The 27542-nt window shown below is 42.4% G+C and overlaps 1 protein-coding gene across 6 annotated transcripts in view; it reads left to right on the forward strand.

Moving 5' to 3' along the window:
• The window catches only part of THRB (thyroid hormone receptor beta), a 437533-nt gene that overhangs the window by 32458 nt on the left and 377533 nt on the right, over positions 1-27542 (forward strand). The window contains exon 1 of one of the 6 annotated variants that reach the window (XM_069572928.1): positions 15608-15747. The exons of 4 other annotated variants lie outside the window; for them this stretch is intronic. The gene's annotated coding sequence lies outside the window, so the exon portion shown is untranslated. Of the gene's footprint in view, positions 1-15607; positions 15759-27542 lie in introns of those variants that run through there. One more of the 6 variants, XM_069572926.1, reaches the window with a different exon arrangement.

Here is a 27542-nt window from a genome sequence, read left to right on the forward strand (position 1 = left end):
ATCAATTCTTCGGCGCTCAGCTTTCTTCACAGTCCAACTCTCACATCCATACATGACCACTGGGAAAACCATAGCCTTGAAGAGACGGACCTTAGTTGGCAAAGTAATGTCTCTGCTTTTGAATATGCTATCTAGGTTGGTTATAACTTTTCTTCCAAGGAGTAAGCGTCAGTACTGTGTACCAATTTTTCAGCGTGTCTGTAAACCCGTATTTATGCTGAGCCCCTGACCCATTTCAAATATTATTTTTTACCTTTTATTCTTAATTATCAAAGGAATAATTCTTATTATTTAAAAAACAATACTGGAAATATTGAAAAATAAGAAGGCTTCATCCCAGGCTCACTGTGTGGCACTATTTAGCATCTGTGGGCTAGCTCTAATACGGACCAGGGTCCTTGACCATTCCCAGTCGTCGAACATTGACTAGACACCAAACAAGAAATTCAGGCGAGGTTTTATTGGGGCTCCTCCTACATGGGGGGGCAACAGGAACAGGTAACAGGTTCCCTTACTCGCTCCCTGCGGGGACGGTGAGCTTGTACTTTATGGAGGGTGAGGGCGGGGTGTATCCAGGGGTGACGCTGGAGGGGTGTCTTAGGTGGTCCGCCCTTCCCTTTGGGGGTGCTGAGTGCAGGGGGCACGCGCCAGGCCCTGCTCTCGCCCCTGACGCTTCAGAAGTGGCGGTTGGGCTCTCTTGGTCCTTTTGTATCTTTTGTCCTTACTTTGTCCCAGCTGCACAGGCACTCAGTTATTTTTAGTCCCTTATAGTTTCTTTGTATTTTGTTGCTGGAGGAAAGGTCTGTCCAGGTGCAACTGCTGCAGCAACGGGTCCCAGCCTGTCTCAGCTTGAAAAATAAAAAGTTTTTCTGCCACACGTGGTCACACATCTTGAATGCTAGAATGTCAGACTGGAAAGATACAGGTTATTTGTTCAAAGCGTCTCAATTTCAAGGAACAATATTTGGCCCCTAAATGGGGAGGTGATTTTGCCTGAGGTCATCATTTTAATGTGTCAGGGCCTTGGCCTTTAAAACCTAGTTCTTGACACCTAGGACCCCTTTCTGGCTATCACACTGCTGACAGGGTTTTAACTTGTAATCATTCATTTTTAAGAAGTTTTATTATTATTCTGATCGTGAAAGTAAGAAATGCTCTTCATGGACATTCATCTGTCATCTCCCCACCCACCACTGAAATGGTGGGATCTTTACTTCCAGGCATTTTTCTGTATCATATTTGTATAAAAATGGGATCAAACTTCCCATAATTTTCTACATTGCCTTATTGTCTTCATATATGATGAATTTATTCCATGTCTCCAAACAGAATTCCTTAAAACTATCCCTAATAATTGCAATGGCAGTCTGTCCTATAGATTACCATAACATGTAAGAAGTCCCATTCAGGGCCATTTGAGAAGGCACCCTTTCGTCAACAGAAAGATGATGTCTTGTACACAGCTGAATGTAAATCCTTATTTTGCAGGCTGTCTAGAAACCCCTGAGCATAGATATCATAGTTGGTCTATAATTTAGGAAATTCTTGGAAGGCTAGTGAATTGCTAAAACCCGAAGTTACTTCATGTCACTAGATTAGATATCTTTTATTTAAAGTAAATAAAATCAGATCTCTTTAGAGAACAAATCTATTAACTCTGACTTGGTCAAAGATGACTTCAGTTCAGTTCAGTCGCTCAGTCGTGTCCAACTCTTTGTGACCCAATGGACTGTAGCACACCAGGCCACCCTGTCCATCACCAAATCCCAGAGTTCACTCAAACTCATGCCCATTGAGTCAATGATGCCATCCAACCGTCTCATCCTCTGTTGTCCCCTTCTCCTCCCACCTTCAATCATTTCCCAGCATCAGGGTCTTTCAAATGAGTCAGCTCTTTGCATCAGGTGCCCAGAGTATTGGAGTTTCAGCTTTAACATCAGTCCTTCCAATGAATATTCAGGTCTGATTTCCTTTAGGACAGACTGGTTGGATCTCCTTGCAGTCCAAGGGACTCTCAAGAGTCTTCTCCAGCACCACAGTTCAAAAGCATCAGTTCTTTGGCACTTAGCTTTCTTCACAGTCTAACTCTCATATCCATACATGACTACTGGAAAAACCATAGCCTTGACTAGACGGACCTTTGTTGGCAAAGTAATGTCTCTACTTTTTAATATGCTGTCTAGGTTGGTCATAGCTTTTCTTCCAATGAGTAAGCGTCTTTTAATTTCATGGCTGCAGTCACTATCTGCAGTGATTTTGGAGCCCCAAAAAATAAAGTCTGCCACTGTTTCCACTGTTTTCCCGTCTATCTGCCATTAAGTGATGGGACCAGATGCCATGATCTTTGTTTTCTTTTTTTTTTTTTTAATTTTAGTTTTTTATTTTTTAAATTTTAAAATCTTTAATTCTTACATGCATTCCCAAACATGAACCCCCCTCCCACCTCCCTCCCCATAACATCTTTCTGGGTCATCCCCATGCACCAGCCCCAAGCATGCTGCATCCCGCGTCAGACACAGACTGGCGATTCAATTCACATGGTAGTATACATGTTAGAGTGTCATTCTCCCAAATCATCCCACCCTCTTCCTCTCCCTCTGAGTCCAAAAGTCCGTTATACACATCTGTGTCTCTTTCCCTGTCTTGCATACAGGGTCGTCATTGCCATCTTCCTAAATTCCATATATATGTGTTAGTATACTGTATTGGTGTTTTTTTTTCTGGCTTACTTCACTCTGTATAATCGGCTCCAGTTTCATCCATCTCATCAGAACTGATTCAAATGAATTCTTTTTAACGGCTGAGTAATACTCCATTGTGTATATGTACCACAGCTTGCTTATCCATTCATCTGCTGATGGACATCTAGGTTGTTTCCATGTCCTGGCTATTATAAACAGTGCTGCGATGAACATTGGGGTACATGTGTCTCTTTCAATTCTGGTTTCCTCGGTGTGTATGCCCAGCAGTGGGATTGCTGGGTCATAAGGTAGTTCTATTTGCAATTTTTTAAGGAATCTCCACACTGTTCTCCATAGTGGCTGTACTAGTTTGCATTCCCACCAACAGTGTAGGAGGGTTCCCTTTTCTCCACACCCTCTCCAGCATTTATTGCTTGCAGATTTTTGGATCGCAGCCATTCTGACTGGTGTGAAGTGGTACCTCATTGTGGTTTTGATTTGCATTTCTCTAATAATGAGTGATGTTGAGCATCTTTTCATGTGTTTGTTAGCCATCCGTATGTCTTCTTTGGAGAAATGTCTATTCAGTTCTTTGGCCCATTTTTTGATTGGGTCGTTTATTTTTCTGGAATTGAGCTGCATAAGTTGCTTGTATATTTTTGAGATTAGTTGTTTGTCAGTTGCTTCATTTGCTATTATTTTCTCCCATTCAGAAGGCTGTCTTTTCACCTTGCTTATATTTTCCTTTGTTGTGCAGAAGCTTTTAATTTTAATTAGATCTTTGTTTTTCTAAATGTTGAGCTTTAAGTCAACTTTTTCACACTTTTCTTTCACTTTCATCAAGAGGCTCTTTAGTTCTTCCTCACTTTCTTCCATAACAGTGGTGTCATCTGCGTATCTGAGGTTATTGATATTTCTCCTGACAGTCTTGATTCCAGCTTGTGCTTCATCCAGCCCAGCGTTTCTCATGACATACTCTGCATATAAGTTAAATAAGCAGGGTGACAATATACAGCCTTGATGTACTCCTTTCCCGATTTGGAACCAGTCTGTTGTTCCATGTCCAGTTTTATCTGTTGCTTCTTGACCTGCATACGGATTTCTCAAGAGGCAGGTCAGGTGGTCTAGTATTCCCATCTCTTGAAGAATTTTCCACAGTTTGTTGTGATCCACACAGTCAAAGGCTTTGACATAGTCAATAAAGCAGAAATAGATGATTTTCTGGAACTCTCTTACTTTTTCAGTGATCCAACGGATGTTGGCAATTTGATCTCTGGTTCCTCTGCCTTTTCTAAATCTAATCCGAACATCTGGAAATTCACAGTTCACATACTGTTGAAGCCTGGCTTGGAGAATTTTGAGCATTGCTTGAATCCCACGGATGGAGGAGCCTGGTAGGTTACAGTCTATGGAGTCACAAAGAGTCGGACAGGACTGAGCGACTTCACTTTCACTTTCACTTTACTAGCATGAGCGATGAGTACAGTTGTGCAGTAGTTAGAGCATTCTTTGGCATTGCCTTTCTTTGAGATTGGAATGAAAACTGACCTTTTCCTATCCTGTGGCCACTGCTGAGTTTTCCAAATTGGCTGGCATATTGAGTGCAGCACCTTCACAGCATCATCTTTTAGGGTTTGAAATAGTTCAACTGGAATGCCATCACCTCCACTAGCTTTGTTCATAGTGATACTTCCTAAGGCCCACTTGTCTTCACATTCCAGGATGTCTGGCTCTAGGTGAGTGGTCATACCATCGTGATTATCTCGGCTGTGAAGATCTTTTTTGTATAGTTCTTCTGTGTATTCTTGCCACCTCTTCTTAATATCTTCTGCTTCTGTTAGGTCCATACCATTTCTGTCCTTTATTGAGCCATCTTTGCATGAAATGTTCCCTTGGTATCTCTAACTTTCTTGAAGAGATCTCTAGTCTTTTCCATTCTATTGTTTTCCTCTATTTCTTTACACTGATCACTGAGGAAGGCTTTCTTATCTCTCCTTGCTATTTTTTGAAACCCTGCATTCAAATGGGTATATCTTTCCTTTCCTCCTTTGCTTTTCAATTCTTTTCTTTTCACAGGTATTTGTAAGGCCTCCTCAGACAGCCATTTTGCTTTTTTGCATTTCTTTTTCTTGGGGATGGTCTTGATCACTGCCTCCTGTAGAATATCACAAACCTCCGTCCATAGTTCTTCAGGCATTGTCTCTATCAGATCTAATCCCTTGAATCTGTTTTTCACTTCCACTGTATAATCGTAAGGGAGTTATTTTAGGTCATACCTGAATGGTATAGTGGTTTTCCCTTTCTTCAGTCTAAGTCCGAATTTGGCAATAAGGAGTTCATGATCTGAGCCACAGTCAGCTCCTAGTCTTGTTTTTACTTAATCATTGTTTATTAGCCACGTGTCTGTTTTATAAGCCAGCTGCAAGAAGGTTTAGTATAATATGCCTCATTGCTTGGTAGATAAAGCCTCTGTCTTCAGAGTGTTATTTTACAATGCTAATAAAGCAAATAATAGTAATTATAGTAACAGCTAAGGAGATCCAATCCATCCTAAAGGAAATCAGCCCTGAATATTCATTAGAAGGACTGATGCTGAAGCTGAAACTCTAAATCTTTGGCCACCTGATACCAAGAACTGACTCATTGGAAAAGACCCTAATGCTGGGAAAGGTTGAAAGCAGGAGGAGAAGGGGACGACAGAGGATGAGATGGTTGGATGGCATCACTGACTCAATGGACATGAGTTTGAGTAAACTCTGGGAGTTGGGGATGGACAGGGAGGCCTGGCATCGTGCAGTCCATGGGGTCACAAAGAGTCAGACACAACTGAGTGACTGAACTGAACTGAACTGAACTGAACTATTTCTTGAGCATATGCAGTACAATAGCTAGGTTGCAAGTTCTTTACAAACATTATACTCAGTCTTCATAAGGACCCAGCAAAGTAGGCACTAGTCTTATCCCACTTTATAGAGAAAGACACTTTAGCTCAGAGAGGTTAAGTAACCTGCCTGAGGTGGTACAGTATATGAGTGGCAGAATGCAGACTGGAGCTCAGGACTGCCTCACTCCAAGACCCAAGATTGGGGCCCACTTCTCCAAAGCAGTTCTGGGAATTAGTTTTTTTGTGATGATTTAAATTCCTTTCTTAGCAGTGGTTTTTAACCTTTTGAAGACTGTAGAGCCATTTGAAAATCTGTACCGTTGCCTAGAAAATGGTCTATTTGAAAGGATTGTTGTTGTTGCTATTGTTTAGTTGCTAAGTCATGTCCAACTCTTTGTGACCCCTTGCACTGTAACCCGCTAAGCTCCTCTGTCGGTGGGATTCTCCAGACAAAAATACTCGAGTGGGTGGCTGTGCCCTCCTCCAGGGGATCTTCCTGACCCAGGAATCGAACCCCTGTCTCCTGCATTAGCAGGCAAGTTCTTCACAATTATTTAGTGAAATATGAAGTAAAACCTTCATGTTCTCCCTGCTTAGTTAGATTAGGGTAGGTTAAAGGAACAGGGGTCAATTATTTAAATATTAGTCTGTATGACTTCTTAAGAAAATGAAAAAAAATCTGGTGCAAAAGAAAATCATGAGCATTATAAAACCAACACAATGGTTTGAACATTTTCTGTGCCGCTACTCCCCACATTAATGCATATAATTGAGAGTAAATTGTTTTTTAGTGCAATTTTTCTGATCATCTCTGAACTCTCTGATGCTCCTGACGATGTTAGCTTTAGATTTTAAACCAGTAGATTTATTTTCTTAGTGTGCAAGAAAACAAGAAATAGTAACTTCAGCTTAATTTTAGATAGGCAAGTCACAGATGGATAAGCCTGTCATTTTAACTTTCCTATGTATTTTGCTCTTCAAATGACAGAGTGCACCATGTAATACATTCTAAAATGCCGCTAAGATAATGTGCTAAATGAAATCTGTTTAAATTTCAGGGAAGTGGTAGCAAAGTTGTGGGACAGCCGGTAAGGTGTTAGGTAGAAGCTCTCTGGTGTATGCGAAATGATTTCTTAGAATTGAAAGCCTAAAATTTAACTCTTCTGCCCTATTGACGTCAATGTATTTTGAAAGTAAAATGTGATGTTGAGCTTCTCAGAATACAAATAAATATGTCCTCAGTTAATATTTGCATTATAAGTACTTGTATAAAAACCATGTACCGGGACTTCCCTGGTGGTCCAGTGGTTAGGATTCTGCACCTCCCCTGCAAGGGGCACGATTCGATATCTTGTCAGACCCCAGGTGGCACAGTGGTAATTGCACCTGCCAATGCAAGAGATGTAAGAGGCACAGGTTCAATCCCTGGGTCAGGAAGATCCTCTAGAGGAGGGCATGGCAACCCATTGCAGTATTCTTGCCTGGAGAATCCCTTGGATAGAGGATCCTGACGGGCTATAGTCCGTGGGGTCACAAAGAGTCAGACAGGACTGAAGCAACTTAGCACACACACATGTGAAGATCCCACATGCCGTGTGGCATGGCAGAAAAAAGAAGTTAATATAAACAAAACAAAAAATTTAAAAATACTACTTGCAAGAATTCTTTTCTCTTTAGAATATGTATAATATGTAACGTATTTGAGGATTAAAGGCCAAGCCACATGGGTATCTGAGGCTCTGTCTAAACATCACCTTTGTGTTACTGTGGGTTTGAAGTTGGGTTTTTCTTGTTGAACAGTGTGAGTCTGATTCTCCCTAGACTTAAGTCACACCTCGGCCATCAGTTGGATATTCTTTCAGGCTACTGATACGAGATTTACGAGGGAAGGAGAGGAGTACTGACTCAGTTGATTTTGCCATTTATAATAGGTTTGATGGAGGAAATTGAAAGCAAGAGCTAAATTATTAGCAGCCAATGCATGAACTGGTATCCTACCGAGTGGCCTGAAAGAGTTGAAAATATTTAACTCATTGAGAGTTAATGAGATTGCAGTTGGGGAGAAGGAAGTTGTTCTTTTTTTTAATGCCCGAAAGCAATTGAATGTAAACTAAAGACCATCATTTCAGCCTTCTGTCAAAGTTACAGGGTCTGGAGCCTGGGAAAGCAGCTGACCAGAGCTCCAAAGCCATCAACCAGACACAGCTGCTGCCTTTTTTAGGAACAGAAAAATGACCCCCAAATACCTTATTGGCCCAAAGTGACCACTGTCACTCAGCCTCACAGAGTTTTCTTTTCTTGTATCTCACTCCATTTCTTTAGAACCCCACTCTTCAGGTATGGGCCCTGGCCCAGCCCCGTCGACAGCCCTCTGAGCTTGTTAGACACGCAGAGTCTCAGCCCCCCACCAGTCCTGCTGGTCTGGGGCCTGCATTTGACAGGACGCCCTGGGGACGCGTTAAAATCCGCCAAGCTTTGCTGTGAAAGAGGGAAGCAGTGAGTGAATTGCTGCTCTGAAGAGTTCTTGGAGCTTCCAGATAGTCCCTGCTCTTCTTTTAAAGTGATGTCCTCCGCAGGTGGAGAGGGTGGATTTGTGCACGCAGCGGGGGAGAGTGGGATGAATGGAGAAAGTAGCGTCCACGTGTATACACTGTTGGGCGTAAGACGGACAGCTGGTGAGAAGGCACCTGTAGCAGGATGCCCAGTCTGTGATGACCCAGAGGGATGGGGTGAGGGCAGGGGAGGGGCTAGGGAAGGAGGGGACCCATGTACAGTTATGGCTGCTGTGGGCTGTTGTGTGGCAGAAACCACAGCACTGTAAAATTTAAAAATATATATATACTTAAGTTAAAAGTAAAAATAATTAAGAAAAAGGAAAGTAATGTCCTCACCAGGACATTGGCCTAGAGAGATGTGAGGCCAGAAAGCTCCTTTCCACCAGGAATTCCTTCCCTGCCTCCCTCACTTCTATTCAAAGAGTATGTAGTCCATCAGAGCCTAGTCAATCCCACGGACAGGTGAAATTTGCCAATTTGTGACACTAAAAAAACTGGAACCCCACAATTTTTTTAGTTTTATCCTCTTTCCCCAAAACTACTTCTAGAAGGACCAGCAAATTAGAAATTAGATGGATTTGCAAATCACTACCTTTGCCCCATCACTCTCAACCAGGGATAAATGCTAACTAATGGCTAAATGAATACAAAGTCTGAAAGAGCCTTGTTAAATGAACCTGGAGCGTATGCAGGCTGGTTACCGAAGGAGGAGAGCGGGTGCACGCTTTTGTCACTACCACGTGCAAAACTCTTATTTCAGAGGTTGGGGTCGACATACACACTGCTGGGTATAAAATAGGTGATTAATGAGAGCCTGCTGTTACAGGGCACTTGACTCAGTGCCCCATAGTGACCCAAATGGGAAGGAAATCTGAAAAAGGGGGATATATGTGTACAGATAGCTGATCCCCTTTACTGGACAGTAGAAACTAACACATCATTGTAAAGCAACTATACTCCAATTTAAAAAATAAATAGAAAACAAACCTCTCTCTCACAGTCCCACAAGGTGGAGAGAACACTTGTTTTCTCTTCGTTTTTAAAATCTTTATTGGAGTATAGTTGATTTACAATGTTGTGTTAGCTTCAGCAAAGTTTCAGTGGACAGCAAAGTGAATCAGTTTATATGTATCTCCACTCTTATATATTCCTTTCCCATACTGACCATTACAGAGTGCTGGGTAGACTCCCCTGTGCTCTACAGTAGGTCCTTATTGTCTGCTTTATACACAGTGGTGTGTATGTGTCTGTCGGGACCTCTTTTTCTTTGAAGGCAGTTTCTATCTGGTGGCAGCCAAGACAGATGGAATGAACGCATTCCTATAAGCTTCAAAAATTCAACTTATTTTTAAATGACTTGCTCTGCGAGTCTAAAAGGGCCTTTCTTACCCACTTATGTGAGAAGATAATAGTTTGCAGAGAAATTCAGTGAAGCAGTTAAAAAAAAAAATGCTTAAAATTTTTTTTTTAGAGAGTAGAGCAGTAATAGTGATGTCAAACAGTATCCCTGAGTCTCCAGCCCGCTTAAACCAGCCCCAGGCCCAGCATGGCCGTTTCTCCTCGTCAGCCAGAGGCGATAGAAGAGCAAAAATCAACCCTGTATTTCACTGACTCTTGGGTACACTTCTCTTCACCACCTGTTAATAAAATATCCCCTTGGAAGGGAGCCAGTCTTCACTCAGGCAGTTCAGACTTTCTGAAATACAGGAAAATTGCAAAGGGAAGGTAGCAGAGGAATATAGAAGTAAAAAATTAACTTTGGGGGTCAAAAATTCTTATCTAAACAGACTGGCTTGATTATTTTTTTAAAGCATTGTGTTCATACCAGTGTTTAAATTGAATCACGGGTAATGATTTAACTGAAGTTATGCTGCATCGTCAACTCTCAGGAACACGGGGGAAACAAACTCAGTTCTGAATGCACATTTCTCACGGACAGAAGATCACAGGGTGTCACTGAAGGCCTCCGTCGGGTGAGATCGCTCAGGGTCTCAAAGGCAAGGGTCTGGGGAAGAAGGGAAGGTGGGAACAGACGGGTTTGCTGAGCAAGTTGCAGAGAGGATTCAGAGTCCATTTCAATACCCCATTTGCTTCCCTCTCTACTTAGGACCTGGGTAATGGAGGTGACTGGGCTTCCCTGGTGGCTCAGTGGGTAAAGAATCTGCCTGCAGTGCAGGAGACCCAGGTTCGACCCCTGGGTCAGAAAGATGCCCTGGAAAAGGGAATGGCAACCCACTCCAGTATTCTGACCTGGAGAATCCCATGGACAGAGGATCCTGGTGAGCTACAGTCCATAGGATCACAAGAGTCAGCCATGACTTAGCGACTAAACTTCCGTCAGTGCTTACTGAAGGGATGAGCCTCATGCCTGTCCTTCTCAGACTTTGCATGGGATTTCCTTTCCATGCAGGAGACTCAGTTGTGCAGAGCTCTGGGCTGGGGCCACCTTGGAAAATGCGACTCACGGCTCTCCATTCTGTATGGTGCTGCTGCAGAATAAAAATAAACCTTTGGCCTGGCAACCTCTGATTCTCCTTCTCCTTACCTTTCTGATCTTGGAGAAGATATTTATTCTCTCTGGAGCTTAACTTCCTTGCTCTAAAATGATCATTTCTTCATCTCGTCCCACTCTCAGTTCAGTTGAGTCGCTCAGTCTTATCTGACTCTTTGAGACTCCATGGACTGCAGCACGCCAGGCCTCCTTGTCCATCACCAACTCCTGGAGTTCACTCAAACTCATGTCCTTAGAGTCGGTGGTACCATCCAACCATGTCATCATTGTCATCCCCTTCTCTTCCTACCTTCAATCTTTCCCAGCATCAGGGTCTTTTCCAATGAGTCAGTTCTTCACATCAGGTGGCCAAAGGATTGGAGTTTCAGCTTTCCACTCTAACATTCTATTAACCTGGCCCTGTGTTTCAAGTCTGCCTCTAAACAAGGACAAAGGTAGACAACTAGGAATGATGAGAAGTGAGGAAGACCATAATTTCTTCGTGAGAACGTTTCATCTAAAACTCCTCTTCTGTGCTCGAAAGTAAATTATACTCTTTAGTTAAGTCACACCTACCCTTGTAAATGCCAAACGTAGGTCCAGCTTTAAAGCGTTGTAAAACCTGTATTCTATCAGTTTTATAACAACTTTATTGAGATGTAATTTACATGCCAGTGCAGTTCATTCACTTCACGTGAATTAAAGTTCTTCACAGAGTTGTATAACCATCCCTGTCTCGTTTTAGGTCATTTGTATCTCCTCCAAAAGAAACCTGGTACTGATTACCCCTGGTGCCTCATTCTGCCTCCAGCCTTAGACAACTGCCAGTCATCCTTCTTACTCCATGAATTTACTTGTGGACGTTTCATATCTGTGGGATCACATAATATGTGGTCTTTTGTGGCTGGCTTTTTTTTTTTTTTTTTTTGCTCAGTGTTTTCATGATTTATTCCTGCCATAGTGTGTATCAGTGCTTCATTTCTTTTTACTGCTGAATAATATTCTATTACATAGATGTGTTGTGCCGTGCTAAGTTGTTTCAGTCATGTCTGAGTCTTTGCAACCCTCTGGACTGTAGCCTGCCAGGCTCCTCTGTCCATGGGATTCTCCAGGCGAGAATACTGGAGTGGGTTGCCATGCCCTCCTCCAGGGGATCTTCCCGACTTAGGGATCAAACCCGTGACTCCTGCAGCTCCTGCACTGCAGGCGGATTCTTTACAGCTGAGCCACCAGGGAAGCCCATTACTTGGATATATCATAGTTTATTTTCCGTTCATCAGTTGATGAATGTTTGGGTTGCTCCATCTTTGGCTATTAAGCATAAATGCTGCTATGAACATTTGTGTGCAAGTTTTTGTATGTTTTTATATGTTTTCATTACTCTTAGGTGTATAGCTAGGAGTAAAATTGCTTTGTCATATGGTAAGTTTTCCAAAGTGCTACACCATTTTACAGTCCCCTCAGCAGTGTATAAGGGTTCTAACTTCTCCACATCCTCTCCAATAATTAATAGTTTCCTCTTTTTTTCTGGATTGTTACTATCCTAATGGATATGAAGTGATATTTGTTGTGGTTTTAGATTTGCATTTCCCTTATGGCCAAGGATGTTGAGCATCTTTTCATATGTTTATTGGCTATTTTTATATCTATCTTGGAGAAATGTCATCAAATTCTTTACTTATTTTTAAATTGTGTTGTCTTCATGTTATCAAATTCTTTTTATATTCTAGATGTACATCTCTTATCAGGTATGTGATTAGCAAAATTTTTCTCATAGTTCATAATCAATTTTTTGGAATCATTCATTTTCTTTTTAGAAGTATTGAAATCTGAAAGAACAGGTACCTTAATCTCAAACCAAATGATTATCTATTATATAGAGAAAAGAAGTATCTGTATATATTCCTAGAACATCTGTGACACAGCACAACAGTAGAAAAATTACATGCAATGAATGGTTTGCTGTTTCCTGATAAGAGACTTGGCACCAATGGGAAGTCAGCCTCTAAAGTATGAAGAGGAATAAGCTGTCAAAAGATATGTGATTGAAATTGCTCATCACTTATCATGAATATATATTTATGGAACACCACTCTGTATTGGGATTAAATAAGAACAGTCAAGAGTTTGATTCTCATCTTATTGGGATTGATAGTCACCATGACGACACGAACCTAGATATCCTGTAAGACTTTTAACTAAATAATTCTTTAGAAAGTTCTCTTTTTTGTTTGCTTCTATGCCTTTTCCAAAATTGAATGTTTGATTTAAGAATTTTTGTTCACATATAGGAAATAAAAAAGATATACATATATATGTCTTTTCTTTTTGAGACTCAATGATGTTTATTAAAGTGCCTTCTTCAGTTCACGTGTAGAAATCTTTAAAATATTTAAAGATCTTTAAAAGAGCTGCCCCAGAATTTATTCTCTGAATGAATAATTACACTGTTTATATTCATGGCTCTGGGAAAAGGGACAGGGAGTAAAATGGTGGATGAAACACCTTGACTGTGCCTCTTGGAGCTCACAGGCAATCAACAGGTAAAAAATACACGTAAATGTAGAGTTAACGCATTTTAGGGTTGCTGTGAAGGGAACGGAGAGGATGCTGAGAGAGAATGACGTGGAGATGTCTTTAGGCTGAGTGATCAGGGAGGTAGGCTAGGATACATGGAGGGTTAGACAGACCAGCCAGAGAAGGAAGGAAGCCCTGCGGAAAAGAATGTCCCGGGGCATGGGAGTGCAAGAAGGCTGCTTACTCGGATAGAAAGGTAGGAAGTGGTGAGGTCTGGGAAGAGCCAGTCCATAGAGGAGGCCATAGCCCACACTGAGGAATTTAAATTTCGTTCAGAAAGTAGTGAGATGGTGTTGAGGGTTTTAGCAGAGGAAATGACATGACCTGACATAAACTTGAAAGAGACCATGTTGGCTGCTTCCTGAAGACTGATGTGTAGAGATGAGGTAGAAGTGGAATCTAGGTGACCCTTTAAGAGGGATTTGCAGGTGTCTGAGTGAGTAATGACCGTGGCGTGGTCGGGGCAGTGGGAAACCAAAAAGGTGAATGCGTTTGAGATTATTTTGGAGACAGGATGTCATGGTTAAGAGTGTGAGTTCTAAAGCCAGACAAACCGGTTAGAATACCAGTTCCCCCTCTTACTCGCTGTGTGACCATGAGCAAACAAGCTTCTTTGTAATAGGAATCATTTCATAGAGTCATTATGAAGACTGAGTGAGTTATCAATTCTCTCCAGGCATCAGAAGAGTACACGCAGAGTGAATGCTTTAGTAAATGTTGTTGTGGATATTGTTTTGGTATTTAAATGGATAAGTGTAGGTCACATTTTAAAGGGCGAAGTTGGCAGGAGGTGGTATCAAAGGCAGTTGCCAGGTGTCTGGTCTAAGTACCCACCCGGTGTGGATGGTGCCAGGTCCTGAGATGGAGGAAACCCAAGAGAAGCAGAGCTGGAGGGGAAGGAAGGACAAGAAGCCTGTTTTGAACGTTTTCGTTTCAGACGTGCCTGAAATCCTCAAGTGGAAACATCGGGCCGTTGGAATCTGGTGCTCAGAGTAGTGTCCTGGGCCAGAGATAGAGCTTATATTTTCGATCACGCTCCTTGTCATGCGTAAATTTGTAGAACAGTCAGCACTTGGAAATAATTTGACCTTCTCCTGGACGGGCCCACCCAGGACCAAGATACTGAAACAGTGTAGTGGCCCTGACTCTCCTTGAAGAAGTGGCAGATAGGGGGAAAGGGTGTGGAGATCGTCATCAAACAGGCCATCTTTTGACGTTTACTCCTCCACTTACTATGCAGATGACCATGAACAGTCACAAGTGTTGGCGATGAATTCAGTGAATCACAGACGGGAAACGATGGACATCCCCAGGATCCTGTCCCTTCAGTATCAGGAACCTGGTGGGGCCAGTTCCCGAGAGGGGAGAAAGTGGGAAGGAAGACTGCTTCTCAAAGCCCCCACTTCCTCAGCTGGAGATTAGTATACTTTCCTCTTAGGTGAGGGCCCAAGGACTGTACCTAAGATGCCTAGCATAGCACCTGGTACATAGGAGGCGCTTTGGGCTCTTCTTCCTCTTTGTTTCAGCTGCAAGCGTCGCGACCTTCTTGCACGCATCTGCTTCCGTTTCCAGGTGAAGATGGTAATGGGAGCAGCGTGGTGACAGAGCTCGGCCAGGAACAGGCTGAAGTGAATGACGCCCTTGCTGAGGGCACCAAAAGAAAAAAAAGAAGAAGTAATTAGGATAAATATTATTTCAATGCAATATTTTGAAAAGTGAAAACACATACCCCAGATCCATGATGACTAAAATCTATTTTTAATAAAGCCCAGGGGAGGTAGTCCTGATTTCTCCTTTTGCCTGAAGCTCCAGCACTCAGTGGGCTTCCCTCGTAGCTCAGTTGGTAAAGAATCTGCTTGCAATGCAGGAGACCTGGGTTCGATTCCTGGGTCGGAAAGATCCCCTGGAGAAGGAAACTGGCAACCCACTCCAGTGTTCTTGCCTAGAGAATCCCCATAGACAGAGTAGCCTGGTGGGCTATAGTCCGTGGGGTCACAAGAGTCGGAGATGACTTAGCTACTCAACCACCACCACCACCAGCACTCAGTGTGGAATAATAGTTTGACTAGGAGAAAGCAAAGAAAACAAAGCTTCGGCTCCTGGGCCCCCAGGATCTTTCTCTCCTTTCTTCCAAAGTTGGTGTCTAAAAGTCAGTCAGCTGACTTGTGTACTCCCAAGACCTCTCTCTCTCCCTCTCTCTCTGCAAGATAGCATGTTCTAAGTCGGGGTAGGAGGTGTGGGGCCTCTGCTAGCCCAGCCCCCAGCCCTGTTCCGTCAGGGCCATGTGAGAGCTGGAGCCAGGCTCCTGGGTTTGCCCCACCTCGGTACATGCAGACCCTGCTGACCCAGAATGCTTGAGCAAACACGGGGTGCTCTATTAGAGGCTGGGGTTTAAAGGTCAGCTCTGTGCTTATCGGCTGAGTCTGATTCACTCTCTCAGTGACTCTCAGGGAGTCTGATGCTTGCAGTGTGGACCGAGGAAGTAGATGAGCCTTTCCATGCAGAGTGGGGAGCTGTTTGCTTTGCAAGGAGCTGTCTCTGCCCACAGGAGGTCCGCAGGTCAGCCGCAGGTGGGAGACGCGCGGAGGTCCCCTGCGTCGCACGCTTCCTTCTGACGCGGACTTAGAAAGCGCGAGGTACCTGTGGTCGTTGGTGGCTTGTGGCTTTCAGCTTTTTCCTGTGACAATCAGAAGATTTCCAACTGAGACAATTTGGTGGTTTCAACATGGTCAGCAGGCAGGCAGTGAGTGAGGAAAAGACAGACTTGCCCAAGCCCATATCTACCGTGCAGAGACCAATGGTGGACGTTTTGAGCTTTCGAGTCACTTTAACAAAAAACTGGGAATGAGAATATAATTTTTAAAAGTTATATTCAGGATTTTTATTTCAATGTAAAGAAAAGAATGTTCCTACTTTTTTAAATGTTTTACTGTAAATGTAGCATACCCTTGTCATGTGTGAATGATTTGGGCTAAGGCAGTAATTAGCAAAGGGGAAGATTGTTCCAAGCTGCTACTGGACAGTCTGCATGTCAATGGCACTTTAAGATTGCAACATTTTGTTTGGTGACCTTCATACCAGTTGACTGCATGCCCCTTAATCTCTCGCTCTCAAAAAAAGCTGAGCCTGCTATAGATTTGGTCAGTTGTGTGGTTTTCTTTTTTTTGTTTGTTTAACCCAGTTTTTCATTTACCTACTGCTTTATGACTCCTGGTTTAATTTGTACAAAAGGATGAAGTTCATTATTACATAACTCTGAAACTCATCTTTAGGAAAAATAAGTACAAGGGTTGGCATGGATTGAGACTGAAAAACTTCTGTATGTGCTGGGGGTACACTTTTAAGAGTATAAGAATGCTTTGGAACAGCTGTCAACTAGGTACACAAATGCACAGGGGAAGAAGAAATGCCATGTGGGGGAAATAAAGTATCTTCCAGGCTTGAACCTACAACTGAAAGTTCAAAAGCAGAGTAAATGTTGGGACTTTTAAGCTTTTGTGAGGGCTGTCAACTTGTAAATATGGCTTCTGTGTAGATCTTTCTCACTGTGCAGTTCCGTGTCCCTCTGTTTTTTGGGTATCTTGTCTTTATTTGTCAAGAATTAATGCAAAGACTTTTCAGACTATAAATAAACAGTGCATGGTCCCTGGGCATGGTTACACAGCATACCTATGGAGGTTTTATCTTTTAAAGAGTTAAACAAGATTTTCAATGGTCTAAGTACAGATATTAAGCAATTGAGTTGTGATACTTGTTCAAGGGGGTCTGATTTCATCCCTTTATGCTTCCCTCCAGTCCTCTTCTCTCCCCTCCTCTCTCCTCCTCCCTTCTTTTCTTTGCTCATTTATTCTTATCATGTCCACTGGATTGCTTAGATTATCTTACTTCTATCTCTATGAGCATTAATTTTAAGTCAAAGCTATTAGTTCCACCAAGAACCTGAAAGCCAAGTTAATATCTTTTTTAACCTACTATTTTTCATCTAAACGTCTTCTCTCTTGCCCCATGATTACAGTTCAGTTCAGTCACTTAGTTCTGTCAGACTCTCTGTGACCCCATGGACTGCAGCACGCCAGGCCTCCCTGTCCATCACCAACTCCCGGAGCGTGCTCAAACTCATGTCCATTGAGTTGGTGATGCCATTCAACCATCTCATCCTCTGTCGTCCCCTTCTCCTCCCGCCTTCAACCTTTCCCAGCATCAGGGTCTTTTCCAGTGAGTCAGTTGGCCGAAGGTGGAGCGAAGTATTGGTGGCCGAAGGTCAGGTGGCCGAAGTATTGGAGCTTCAGCTTCAATATCAGTCCTTCCAATGAATAGTCAGGACTGATTTCCTTTAGGATTGACTGGTTTGATCTCCTTGCAGTCCAAGGGACTCTCAAGAATCTTCTTCAACACCACAGTTCAAAAGCGTCAATTCTCTGTCCCCATTATAGTAGTTACTAAAACTAGCATTAGAACAGAAAGTCACACCAGCAAATTGCATTCTTTGGGTTTAGGTATTCTCATATGTATACTATTCAGCTAAAAGATAAGGATAATAAGCTATAAACCGGCTACCCTACTTTGAAAAATCTTCACTTACCTCTCCAAACCAAATGTGAATAGTCACAGAATTTGTGGACAATAGTATGCAGAAAACCTTTAACCTGACGTTCAGTTTTCAGGAGAAAATGTCAAAAACTCCACTACAAATCGCAGCTGTTGGACTAAATGTTGACCTGTTAGTAATCAGGGAGAATGATTTGACTGCTTTCCTGCTGAGCTAAAATACAGTGCTGCCATGCTTTCTCCCGTGGTGCCCCCAGCATGGGTTAGTTACTTGCTCCTGGGAATTTCCTGTCGACAAGCGCATTTCTGTCTGTCAGCCGTCACCTGTTTCTGGGAATGGCTAACGGCAGTGGTACGGCATGCTGAATTTTAATGTGCTAGTGGTCCTCTCTGGTTTCAGAAATGGGTCCTGCAAATGTGAACCCATGAAAACCACTGGGAGCAGTTTTAGAGTCAGGAAAATTCGTCATACCTGGTATAGACAGTGTTCACCGTGCTGCTACGGTGCGTTCAGGAACAGGAAACCCTCATTTCTAAAGAACTTGAGGTTTCTCTTTATCCTTCCTTTACTTGTTGTTGACCATCTTTGCAGCCACTGCTCTGTCCCTGCTAACTGACTGGGTACCTGCCCACCGCTGGTATTAAATTCAGAATTGGACCCAGGCCTTCACACTCAAGCCATTCGGCCCTTACTTCCTCATGCCTTACGCGTGTCCTTGACCTTAATTTGGCTGGTTGGTTTGCCGTTCTCCACACTCGTCCCTCCCTGGCCTTTGTGTGGGCTCCTCTGTCATTTATTTTTAACTGGTGGCACGTGGCCCTTCTCTGTCACCTGCCAGCCTGTAGTCTCTCCTCCTCCAGAGCCAGCCCAGGTCTTGTCTTCTCTGGAAAGACCTTCCTGTATCTGAATCTAGATTCTGTACCCAGGACTTGCTCACAGTTGTGTGTGTGTGTGTGTGTGTGTTTTCTAAGAAATTAAAAAAATTTTGAAGTATAGTGTTGATTTTTATATAATCTCTATATAATTCATTTTTATATAATCTATAATGTTAATATCGCCAGTATTCTGGCCTGGAGAATTCCATGGTCAGACGAGCCTGGTGGGCTGCTGTCCATGGGGTCGCACAGAGTCGGACACAACTGAAGCAACTTAGCACGCATGCATGCATTGGAGAAGGAAATGGCAACCCACTCCAGTGTTCTTGCCTGGAGAATCCCAGGAACAGGGGAGCCTGGTGGGCTGCCGTCTATGGGGTTGCACAGAATCGGACACGACTGAAGCGACTTAGCAGCGGCAGCAGCAACAGCATAATGTTAATATATAAAAATGTTAATTTTTATATAATCTATAGTGTGTTAATTTTGGCTGTGCAGCAGTGATTCAGCTATACACTAAATGTGCTCCTTTTCATGTTCTTTTCCACTACAGTCTATCAGAGAATATTGAACCTTTCCTGCTAACAGCCCGAGAACCTTGATGTCCATCCATTCTGTATGTAACAGTTTGCCTCTGCTCATCCCAGACTCAGTCTTTCATCCCCTCTCCCCTACCGCTTGGCAGCCCCCAGTCTGTTCCCTCAAGCGGGGGTCCCCAACCTCTGGGATCTAATGCCTGACGATTTGAGGTGGAGCTGACGTAATAATAACAGAAATAGAGTGCACAATAAACGTATTATGCTCGAATCATCCGAAACCATCCCCTCCTTCCCAGTCCATGGAAGATTGGTCTTCTGCGAAGCTGGTCCCTGGTACCAAAAAGTTTGGGGCCCACTGCCCTGTAGGACTTGCAAACTCTTGACCATCCAAGTACACATGTGGTCAAGCAACCTGAATCTGTTGAAAATATGCAAAGACTGAGACTCTCAGTCTTTGTTTTGTGCGGTAATCTCATGGCAGGTACTTTGGAGAGCCGTGTCTCAGCTTAGGAAATGAAAACTTCCAGCTGATGGCCCTGGCCAGATGGGAGGTAACCAAGTCTGTTTTAATGAAGATCCATGTCTAAAGGCTGCTTTTTGATGGAACAAGACAGAGAAAGACCTGCTTATCTGTGTATTTTAGTTTTCCTAATTGGTAACAGTTGTCTCTGGAAAATTGGGCATATGCTTATCCAAGGTGATCATTAATATTCTTAACATTGTAAATTTCATTGTCTAATCTCTTTGGAAGTTTTTATTGCCTTGCTCAGAGTTAATCAATAACAGTTTTGCTAAGGGAAACTTTTTTCCCCTATCTTAACCATTTTTAAGCATACAATTAAATGCTATATGTGTTTATGCTGACTATTTCGTATGTGCAGGTCTTTTTTTTTTTGTCGTTATTAGGTTATAGCCCTTTGATCACTGAAGTTAGATTATGAAAGTATTAACGTGATTTTCCTTAAATCCTCAAGGTCTTAAGGCATTCACAATTAATAGTAATTTTCTATTTTACTATACATAGGACAAGATACATTTTATATCTTTCAGGGAGAAAAGATTTTGTTTAAAAAATTGCTATTTTTAATCACCAAAATGTAGATTACATTAGTCACATTTCAGAATTAGACACATTTCAGGCATTTACAAAAATATGAAATCATTTTAAAACATACAAATAAAATGTTTTCATTATTAAAATGATCATATTACAAAACACTTGAAAAGGCACTGTAGAAAGCCTAGAAAAATTCCATCTCTTAAATGTAAGTTAGAATTTTAGAGTCTTCCCTCTAGTCTTGTCTGCTTGAGCATATTTTTATTTCAGTGTCAGTTCAGTCCCTCAGTCGTGTCTGACTCTTTGCGACCCCATGGACTGCAGCACGCCAGGCCTCCCTGTCCGTCACCATCTCCAGGAGCTTACGCAAACTCATGTCCAACCAGTCGGTGATGCCTTCCAACCATCTCATCCTCTGTCGTCCCCTTCTCCCGCTTTCAATCTTTCCCAGCATCAGGGTCTTTTCAAATGAGTCAGCTCTTCGCATCAGGTGACCAAAGTATTTTTGTTTACATGGTTTCAATCGTGGTATGTCATTAAATGCCTTTATATCACTAAGAAAGAAAAGCTGTCCAACAGAAATCGAGGCAGCTTCACAAAAGGTATGAGCACTTACTTGACTGAACTCAGAAGCTCAGTGCGCAGGAAGGTCAAGCACTGTGGGAGCAGCGCAGTTACGGGGCGCCTTTGGACCCCAGGCTCCTTCCGCTCGCGTGGGGAGTGAGGACGGCTGGGACTCTGCTGGGGCGGGTGGGACCTCGCTGTGACTGGCCGCGTTCACGGAAACGTTGTCTGCCGCTGCGGAGGGAGAGAGACGGGGACGCGGCCCAGCAGAGCGGGCATCGGGAGACCCTGCGGGCATCGGGAGACCCTGCGGGCATCGGGCAGCACGGAGCTCCCGGCTCCTGCCGCCCTTCCTCAGGGACTGAGGGCGCCTGAGGACCCTCCCGTTAAAGCTCGTCTTCTGATTAGCATTTGAACATCGAGGTTCTTTCTTTTCACTGAAAGAAACTTGACTGGTGCATCTTGCCTGTGAGCGTCGGCCTGTTGGTGTCATCTGAGTGATTTACTGGCTTCAGGCGCCTCAAGCTGATGCTCTGCTTGGTGGTGAAACGCACCCAGCAAGCAGGCAGGTGTGCCCTCCCTGGGCCTCTGTGACTGGGGCCTAGTAGGCACTCAGGGGATGCTTACTGAATGCAGTAGTCCTGTTTTCATTTGTTCTTTTAAATGCCGTCGAGTTGATATGGAGAATGATACAATATAAAATTAATCTTTAAAATAATTTTGATGAGAACTTAAGTTGAGAAGGTTATGGCAAAAATTCAATTGTTATAGTTTAAATATAAAATTAAATACTAAAATATGGAATGTTTAAATTCCCAAAACTGGATATTAGTTACTTCCTATTGAAGAAGAGTCAGGGAATCATAAAGTGGTATTCAGGGCTCATTAAGTGCCTTGTCATGGGTTTTTTTTAATTTAAAAAAAATTTTAATTGAAGTATAGTTAATTTGGGCTACCCTGGTGGCTCAAATGGTAAAGAATCTGCCTGCATGGGAGGAGACCTGGGTTCTATCCCTGGGTCAGGAAGATCCCCTGGAGAAGGGAATGGCAACCCACTCCAGTATTCTTCATGCCTGGAGACTCCCATGGATAAAGAGGCCTGGCAGACTGCAGTCCATGGGGTCACAAAGAGTCGGACATGACTGAGCGACTAACACACACACACACACACACACACACACACAGATAATTTACAGTGTTGTGTTAGTTTCTGGTATACAGCAACGCGATTCAGTTGTACATACATATATATGTGTGTGTGTATTTCACATTCTTCTCCATTATAGGTCATTATAAGATATTGGATATTGTTTCCTGTGCTATACAGTAGCACCTTATTGGTGATCTATTTTATATGTAGTAGTGTGGTGATGTTAATCTCAAACTCCTAGTTTATACCATGTCCATTCCCCTTTGATAACCATTAGTTTGCGTTCTCTGTGAGTCTGTTTCTATTTTGTAAATAAGTTCATTTGTACGATATCAATAAACTTCACATATAAGTAATATCCTACGGTATTTGTCTTTGAATGAAGTAATTTTGACAGCAAATACACTCATTCCTTAAAACCTGTAGCTATCTTGTTGGGGACCAAGAAGCAACGACTTGTGTTTTCATCATTCAAAATCTTGTGATACTGGTAGGCGACCGCTGAATATGAACCCTTCTTTCCACGTCTCCTTTCTGCAGAGCACTGGCTACGGGCAGATTCTAAGCACAGACGTGATCAGATTCTTGACTTTCGTTGGTGACTCATCATCTAGCCCCCACCCACTCCTTCTTTTATTTTTTAAAAAATTTTTTTCAATTTATTTTTTTTAATGAAGGATAATTGCCTTACAGAATTTTGTGGCTTTCTGTCATACAGCAGTGAGAATCAGCCGTAGGTACACCCATGTCCCCTCCCTCCCAAATCTCCCTCCCATCTCCCTCCCCATCCCACCCTTCCAGATTGTCACAGAGCACTCGGTCCTTAGATGTGTGGTGTCTAGGACTTTAAATTCACATTGGGGTGACCACCATGATTCACCCCATAAGAGGAGGGACCTGGCATCGCTGATTATACACAGGATAAGTAGAAATAAATCAGAAGAAGTAAAGATATCCTTGCATCATAACAGCTGAAAAGTGAGCTTGGAATTAATATATTAACAGGACAAGTTAAAACAAAACATACTCCCTCTGGGATCATACCTTTCTCATTACTGCGAAGAAGGGCATGGCATGAGAAAGCTCTCTCCCTAGGTTTATTGAAGCTTCACTTAGACCTGTGTTGTTGAAATTAAGTTCAGGAGTTGACTTCTTTCTTATGGTTGAAAGCGAAGTCGCTCAGTAGTGTCCGCTCTTTGCGACCCCATGGACTGTAGCCTACTGGGCTCCCCTGTCCATGGGATTTTCCAGGCAATAGTACTGGAGTGGACTCATTCTCTTGTTTATCTGTAAATCCCCTGTTTAACAGTGAGAAACTTGGATTTTACCTTCTGACATTCGTTCACTTAATTGTTCAATTCCAAACCTAGTTAATTGTTACAGGCTGGTGGATTGTATAGAATACTCAACAATACATAAAAAGACCTGCTGTGGATTTTTCTCATGGTAGTTTATTATAACATTTATTAAATGTTTCAGATCTTTTTCCTACTTGAGTTTAAAAATAAATAGGTAGTTCTTTGAAATGTCATTGATTTGAGTTGAAAATTAGTTGGAAATGGGGTACTATACTTGCTAATTCTGTAATTAAAATATACATCGCGGAAAAGTTTTCGTCTACTTTTGTTTTAAAATTACTTGACTTCTTATTAAAAAAAAAACACACAGAGTCTATGTTTGCATAAGTGTGTTCCCTATAATGATGGGAGACTGGAAAGCTGCAAAAAGTACTTTGCAAGGAGAACAAGAGGCTCAGTCATTTGCAGCTGGACTGGCAACTCACTCCAGTATTCTTACCTGGAGAATCCCATGGACAGAGGAGCCTAGTGGGCTACATACAGCCCATGGGGTTGCAAGAGTTGGACATGACTTAGCGACCACCAGAGAGAAAGTAGTATATGTTGAACTATTGCTTAGTCCCTTTTGGAAAATATAGGAGTAATTAATACCCTAACAATATTATTACTTGATGTGGTGATGACCCCAAAGACCCAACTGTACCACTATGACAATTTATAAATCAATGAAATATTGATACTGATGAAGGTTCTTGGCCTTTCCCAGTCAATAAAAACTAATCAGAGGCCAGACAAGAAATTCAGGCAAAGCATTACAGGGACCCCTGCTGCAGCAGGAGGGAACAAAAACGAGGATTCGGTTTCCTTGCTTGCTCCTGAAGCGAGTGAGCTGGTTCCTTAAACCGAGCGAGGGGAGGGGCGGGTCCCGGGGTTGGGCTGGAGGCGTGGCTTAGGTGGTTTGCCCACCTCTTTGTGGTGGTGTGTGCAGAGGGCGTGTGCAGTACCCTGCTTTTGCTCCTGATGCCGTTTTCTTGTTTTTGTTTTTTCGCTCTGGCTCTTCAGAAGTGGCAGTTGGGTTTTTTTTGTCTGTATCTTTTGGTCTGGAATTCGCCCTAACAGTGCACGCATGCGGTTAGTTTCAGTCCTTAGAGCTTCTTCGTATTTTGTAGCTCAAGGAGAGGTGTGTCCGCGAGCAGGCACTGCAGCCAGGGTCCCAGGTCCCAGCCTGCCTAAATAGCACTCCAGGACTTCAGACTTTAAGGTCAGAAGGAGAAGGGGGCCATGCACTGAAGGAGGAGAATGGCTGTATACTCTGGGTTACATCAAGCTAGATAACAAACATCTATTTGCCTTCCCAAAATGTCTGTGTTTCATATGAATGCATGCACGTCCCATCAACTGGAATGTGAGCTCCCTGTGGAAAGATGCTACAGAAGATGGGTTTGTAAAGACATACACTTACCCTCTGGGAACTTAACTTCCTGATGGGTGAGTAAAACTCCCACCTATGAAGACAGCTAAAAATACAGCATGTTTCGAGTGTCATGCTGCTGCTGCTAAGTCGCTTCAGTCGTGTCCCACTCTGTGCGACCCCATAGACAGCAGCCCACCAGGCTCCCCCGTCCCTGGGATTCTCTAGGCAAGAACACTGGAGTGGGTTGCCATTTCCTTCTCCAGTTTCTTAAACTTGTTTCAGTTACAGGAAGTAGTTTAATCACTGGATTCATCCCTATAGCCTAAGGCTCAGGGATGCAAAGCAATTTGCTGCCATTAATAATGTTAATATAAACAGATGTTGAAAAGCTTCTATGGTCAAATAAATTTAGAGAATTTTGGGTTAATCATAGTGAAGAGTATTCAGTCTTTAAGATACTAAAGTACATTGTGAATTTCCGAAAGGGTGACACAATGTATTCATCTGCCTAGAGGACACTTTAAAATTGTGCAATGGCTTGTGGAATTAGCATTCACTGTAACACAGTTTAGGAAATTCTGGCAAAAATAAGAAATAAGAAAAATAAGGTGATACATGTTCAATGTGGAGTCTCTAGCTTTCATTGAATATCACTTGCTCACTGGCTGTTGCTGTTATAACAAATTACCACCAATTCAGTAGCTTAAAACAAATTTCTTATCTATAGTTCTGGAAATAAAAGTTCAAAATAGATCATCCAGGTTTTGTTCCTTCTGGCTACTGTGTGGGAGAATCTGTTTCCTTGCCTTTCCAGCTCTTAGAGACTGCCTGTATTCCTTGGCTTGTGGCCCCGAGTCACCTTCTACACCTTTCATCCCATCTTCTGATCCTCCCTCCTCTTTCCCTTATAGCACCCCCTGTGGTTATATCGGGCTTCCCTGTCTCAAGATCCTTCCCTTAATCACATCTGTAAAATCCCTTTCACCGTGTAATATAATATATTCACATGTTCCAAGATGAAGGTGTGGACATCTCTGCGAACCATTATTCCCCAGAGCCACACCCACATTATCTTTCCCAGAACCCTAGATGGTACCCAGGCTTCCCTGGTGGCTCAGTGGGTAAAGAATCCGCCTGTGATGCAGGCCTGGGTTCGATCCCTGGGTTGGGAAGATCCCCTGGGGAAGGGAAAGGCTATACCCAGTCCAGTATTCTGACCTGGAGAACTTCATGGACTGTATAGTCCATGGGGTCACAAAGAGTCAGACACGACTGAACCACTTTCACTTTCAATAGATGGCACCCAGTAAATATTTGGTGAATATCCTTCATTAAGAGACCGAGTCAATGATTTTAGTCAAGCTCCCTGAATTATGCTGCTGAAGGAGAAATGGACTTCTGGCATCATCACTGCAAGTAGATTTTGCAAGAATTTTTAAGAGCGTGGGTTTTTCTTTTTGTGAGAAGTCCTCCTGATGTAGAGAGTGTTATGAAATGATGATTTAGCAGAGGCAGACTGCATTTCTGCAGAAACACACATCACTCCCTCAGTAATCACTCCGCATGCTGACCTCCCTCCAGACCTGCTTCCTGTGTTGCGACTGTTTTGTTGTGGCCAGACTTTGAGTGGGAAGAAGAGGGAGGTTGGCAGAGTCTAGTGGGAGGAGGCCAGAGAAAGAATTAGCCAGATCTGATGGAGAAATGGTTTCTGGGATGCCTTTGAGAAGAGGAGGTGGCTTATGACACACTTGCTCCAGCATTTCCTTAAGATAGAAGGACAGAAAAGACAGTTGTCTTCATTTCCTTAGAAGGCTATGTTCAATACGCCTGGCTTCTTATTTTTCTTGTCAATCATTGGTTTGTTTTTATTCCTTCAGAAATAAATTTTATCCTGATATTTATTGTAGAAAATAAAAGTTACCTGGTCTAATGCTCAGAGATAAGCCCTGTAACTTTTTAGTACATTTTCTTCCAATTTTTTTCTATATGTATTGTTACTTTATAAAATCAGGACTGTGGTCTAGATACAATTTTGTATCTTATTTATGTTAACTTGACCAGGAGCATCTTCTTGTGGCATTAAATAGTCTCCAAAACATGATTAATTAATAACTATATAATATTGTACTTAGGAGTGTATAACTGTAGTTGGATGCATGCTTTGCGTTCATCTTTTGCCATTTTCTTAATTGCTGCTACATGATAGTAGATGTAGTCAAGGCCAAAGGTATTGGTTCATTTACATTCCAGCTGGCAGTGTATGAGACTGTCTTCAGGTCCTCCCATTCAGCAGCAATAAGCATTAATCATTTAACATTTTTGAATGTTAATTGGATGTGTATAACAATTCTTTTGTAACTTGTTGATCCATGTTCTTTGCCCATTTATCCACTGAGGTGTTAATATTTTGCTTATGAACTTTCTATTAAAGAGCCTTTCTATGCCACATCTCTGGACATTATTTTCCTAGTTTGGTGTTTGCGTTTTAATCTGAGTGTTGTGCTATCGGACATGTGATTTTTTTTCATGTTTATTACTACAGTCAAATCTATTACTACTTTCTGATATACTCTGCTTCTTCTGTGTTTACAAATTGTTTGGCCCAATATCTAATAAATAGCCACCTATATTCTTCATAATCTTTTATAATTTTATTTTTAAATTTAGTATGTAATCCATTTGTAGTTCCATTTGACACATTGTATGAAGGAGAGATGTAATTTTTTAACTATTCAAATAGCTACTTCAGTATCATTTATTGAGTAATCCCTTTATTCTATATTGAGTTGTGATTAGATCTATGTTAATTAAATTAGTATATACATTTTGGTATCTGGGGTCTTCATTCTGTTTCTTTAACATCTGTTGATTGTAGAAACAGAACCATATTATATTTTGTAAAGCATTT

This window comes from Ovis canadensis, chromosome 26 (genome assembly GCF_042477335.2).
Source record: "Ovis canadensis isolate MfBH-ARS-UI-01 breed Bighorn chromosome 26, ARS-UI_OviCan_v2, whole genome shotgun sequence".
Taxonomy (NCBI): domain Eukaryota; kingdom Metazoa; phylum Chordata; class Mammalia; order Artiodactyla; family Bovidae; genus Ovis; species Ovis canadensis.